Here is a 4,830-nt window from a genome sequence, read left to right as displayed (position 1 = left end):
CCCTCGATCCAAGCTTAAGGGGGAGTGTTGAACATATTGGCAAGTCATGACCTATCCTCAACCTATGTTCTACAACATTTTTCTGTTAAGGTCAGTTCTGCTGTGGCCGCAGTTGGTTGCAGTCATTTTTTCTTCTTTATTCCTCTTTATCCAGTGAAGAGCTTGGCTTTCAAGTGTGCTCTAATGGACAAAGATTCACATTTTATGGATCTTAGTCTTCTTCTATTTTCCATGCTAGTTCTATGTTTTATCCTACAGTTTTGAGAAATTTTGTTAATGGATCTTAGTCTTCTTCTATTTCCCATGCTAGTTCTATGTTTTATCCTACAGTTTTTAGGAAGTTTGTTTTTTTGTTTTGTTTTTAGTCTATTTATATTGTTTGTTCTAGTTGTAGTTGATTATTTATTTTTAAAATAAAAAAAATTCAATACAAATTGCCATTGCAATTATCCTCTCATATTTTTCATCGGAAGCATGAATTGGTATTCTCTTTAATTACAAGGCTTTAGTTGCACTTATAAAATATATTTTATTCCAAGTTCTATTATTTGCTTCTTGGCCAGTGGGAGGTGCCAAAATGTTGACTGCATGACTGATATCTGGTCTTTGATGTGGCTCAGGAGAAGTGCACTGCCCTGAAAGCTTATCTACTTTTCAAATGCTTACTAATGTCTCCTTGCCCACAGGATTGAGAGTCTCATCCATTGCTGTTGGGATTTTCTTCCGATTGATTACAGTGCGCCGGAACCGAGTGACTAGATGGACAAACATCCATCCCTTATCTTGCATGGTATGATCTAAAGCTCTTCTTCCTGTGATCAACTCCATCAAAATCACTCAAAATTCGTAAACATCTACTTTAGCTGTTACTCTTCCAGTAGCTGTATAGTTTGATTCACATGATTATGAACAGAGTAAATAGGAAAAGCCAAGTAAATTGCAGCATGTACATATATATCTTCAGCGGGATGAAGATGACCATGTATGAAAATAAAGTCGTCATTATTGTTAGAGATGTTTGTACCATGGTTGGGAAGTCATATAAGGAGGAAAGAAAATAAGGCTGGAAAATAATGGGTGGAATTCACTCTTGCTTGTCATCTTCTTATTTGGATGGATGGATGGAAAACAAAATGGGTGATAAACTCTTTGTTTATCCGCTTATCACATTTATCTCTCTTTTAGATTTCTTTCCAAAATAGAAAATAAATATAAGGTGTGGAAAATAAAGTTTTTCTTTTTTAATTTTCTCTCATATTTTCCACATTGGTTTATTAACATCCTCTTAAAGAATATACAACAAAAGTTTCTAAAGATAGAAATTTAACTACCCTTTATCCATTAATTAAAATGTGAGAATAAATTAGAGGTATTAAGCTATTATTAATGATAAAAAATTCTTGCTTAGTTTAGGTATATGCTCTCACCTATATATCAAATTGATAGATTATTGACACAAATTCGTTAACTTTAAATAATTATGTATCAATTATTTAATTCCAAAATATAAAATACTCGTATATACGTGTTATCCTCTTATTTGTTGCGGTGTAAATAAGAACTGTACGAAAGTGACTCTCCTAACAGTTTTAAGTTATTAGTTAATTAATAAGTTAACTGGACTTGCCTGCATACTCTGGTGCTAGATAGCCGAATGTTCCTGCTACTCTTGTTTCCAAGGAGGACTTGTCATCAGGAACATTCTTAACCAGACCAAAATCTCCTAGCTTGGCTGTCATATCATCCCCAAGAAGTATGTATGATGATTTGAGATCTCTATGAATGAATCTCTGTTGAACTAACTTGTGCAGATATTCCACTCCATGTGCCACATCTAGTGCAATGTTTGCCCTCTGCTTCCAAGTAAGAGGAGGGTATCCACATTCACGCCATTCGAACAATGTTGTGCTAGAGTCCCTTGTGACATGAACTCATAAACCAAAAATCCTTCATTACCGTCTACACAGTAACCAAAAAGAGAAACCAAATGTCTGTGTCTTACTTTTGTAAGCACAGCAACCTCTGCCTGAAACCCATTCCCCCCCTGTGTAACCATTGCTCTAGCTTCCATCTTCTTCACAGCAATCTTTGTCCCATCATGTATTTCCCCTTCATAAACCACACCAAAACCTCCTGTACCCAAAATACGACTTTCACTGAAATTATCAGTTGCCTGTTGAAGAACATTAATTGGAATCATAACATTTCCACCCTGAATAAAGTGGCAGTCACTGCGGTCATCTCTGCCGCTGCCATTTCTAGTTGCTGCATTATTAACCAATAACTTCACTTTCCTAGATTTTCCGAGTCTTCCCTTGACATTAAACTTGAGTAACAGAAACAACACTAGAGAAATGAAAATAAGAATACTAGCAATATTCCAGCGATGAGGAACGGTGATACCTTCTTACCACCATTTGGCGTATCTATCTCAAGTAATCCAGGATTTCCTGGCTTAGTGGTTAAGTTCACCGAAAATCTAAAGGATGGGATTTTCCCAGGAAGATTATTGTTGGAAACGTCAAGAACCTGAAGCTGAGTCAGCTTTGTCAAGCTATCAGGAATTGGACCTGTCAGATTATTATCATTCAGAAATAAATCCCTCAAGCCTGTGAGTTTGGCAAATGCAGTAGATATTGTTCCTGTTAAATGAAGCTTTCCAAAATTCACAATAATAATTATATTCTGGTCATTACAAGTAATGAATAACCAGTTCTTGCAGGCATCATTTCCTTTCCAAGAATCGGACATTATATCTGGATATCCTAAAGCGCCTGCTATCTCCAACGTTGCAGTGACCTGAGGATCACAGAGAGCTCCGATTTTGTTCTCGCAGAAGTTATTACTGCTGCTATATAAATCTACGTTAACATTTCTTGAAAAGTTAGGTGCTGGACCTTGTAGTTTATTGTGCGACAGAGAAACATTTTGTAAATTTGGATGTAAAACTAACGAGGCTGGCACCATCCCTCTTAGCTGATTTTCACTTAGTAGAAAATCAGACAAATTTCGGCATGCGGATAAATCTGGAATAGGACTTGTGAACTGATTCCTTTGCAGCCACACCTTTGTTAACCTTGTCATGGATGATAACACATTGATGGTGCCTGATAACCCGATTAACTGATTACCGAGGTTCAAGAATTGAATTGCTGAATTGGCCAAAGATGCAGGTAAAGGCCCTGTCAAGTTGTTTTCAGATATGATTAGTTGCTGCAAGCTGGGAAGAGAGTCAAAGATGTCAGGAAGAGTGCCTATGATATTAGCTTGTCGTGCATTGAAATATACTAGATTTCTGCACTGAGTTAGATTGGAAGACAAAGATCAAGGAGCAAGATTTGTATTATAGCCAATGAAGAAGGATTGCAGCCTGATAAGTCCTTGAAAGAAGTCTTCAGGTATACTGCTGAAATTCTTGCTGCCAATATAAAGTTCTCTGAGGTAAGTAAGATTGCCAAGGGAAGGGAAAGGACCAGAGAGCCTGTTATGGTCAAGAGACAGATATTGAAGCTTCGAAAGAGTGGATAGTTCGGAAGGGAGAAAGCCGGAAAGATTCTTTTTGCTGAGATAGATGGAGATGACATGATTGGAGTCGCAATTGACGCCATCCCATGAGCAGTAGTTGTTTGCATTTCTGCTTGACCAGCCAGGAGGAGTAGGATTGAGGGCTTCTTTGGCTAGTTTTAGCATGGCAGCAGAGTCATCTGCACTAGAGTAGCAAAAGAGGAGCAGCATGGAGGAGAAGAAAATGTTTCTGATGGCCGCACTTGCGGATACAATTTTCCAAGTTTTCAATACCATAATACCCAAAATGTGTTGAGGCAATTAACAGCATAAGTATAGCAAACTGATGGCAGCTGGGTTCATACAGGCATATATGCTAACATAATATTGCTATGTCAAATTCCAAATGGCTAAGGTATCTTTTCCATAATAATCTTTACTTTATTTATTTGTTCCTCCAATTAGCTATAGTGAAAGGATTTGCACAGGAATAAATGGAGACAAAGGATGTGCTTTGCAGATAAATTTAACTTTGGCAATTATCATCTCTTTTAGAACTTTAGTCTTATTATTTTGTCTCTATTATTTAATGGAGTTTGTAAATTGTTGACCTCTTACAAATTTTGTTATTATTTTGTACTAGACAAGTTTATTGTTTTCTTCCTGCTTTTAGGTTTTCTGCATTTTATAGTTGTAAATATTAATTGATGATCCAATACCTTTTAATGGAAGATTATGATATGTACATATTTTTTAATTGTTCCTTTGGTAAATTTTTTCTTTTTTTGGGCATACACTTTTCTTGACTTTGTTATTCTTGACAAAATGTAGCAACAAAACAAATTTTGGCAGTCAATTGATTTTGCATAAAGAGGAAAAGAAGAGAAACCAAAATCAATATCAAATCCTTGAAGAATTTTGTCCAAGTTAGTCAAATTTTCTATTATCCAATACCCACGTGTGGATGAAATTTGATTAGTTGTAACTCGTAAGAGATCAGAGAAACCAAAATCAATATCAAATCCTTGAAGAATTTTGTCCAAGTTAGTCAAGTGGATAAAATTTGATTAGTTGTAACTTGTAAGAGATCAGAGAAACTAGTTTCTGACAATTGACTTTGATGTTTTCTTTGCCAATGCCAATAACTTTCCAATTCCTATAGAGGATTTTGGAGAAAATCTTTGCCAGCAAAATTCATGATCATTCAGTCTTCCTTTACAATTCCAAATTTTCTCACATTTGAAAAAGCTGACTTGTTATTCTCCAAATTACAACAAATTATTCTATTCTTGTCTAATACCTGATAAGATATTCAGTATTTTGACA

At 35.8% G+C, this 4,830-nt stretch overlaps 1 pseudogene; it reads right to left on the bottom strand.

The window, feature by feature from the left end:
* Positions 1–654: 654 nt before the first annotated feature.
* On the bottom strand, positions 655–3,801 carry LOC8264028 (annotated as a pseudogene).
* Between the last annotated feature and the right edge of the window lie 1,029 nt (positions 3,802–4,830).

This window comes from Ricinus communis, chromosome 8 (genome assembly GCF_019578655.1).
Source record: "Ricinus communis isolate WT05 ecotype wild-type chromosome 8, ASM1957865v1, whole genome shotgun sequence".
Lineage (NCBI taxonomy): Eukaryota > Viridiplantae > Streptophyta > Magnoliopsida > Malpighiales > Euphorbiaceae > Ricinus > Ricinus communis.
Note: the sequence above shows the minus strand (reverse complement) of the source record. Positions and strands in the feature narration are given on the sequence as shown.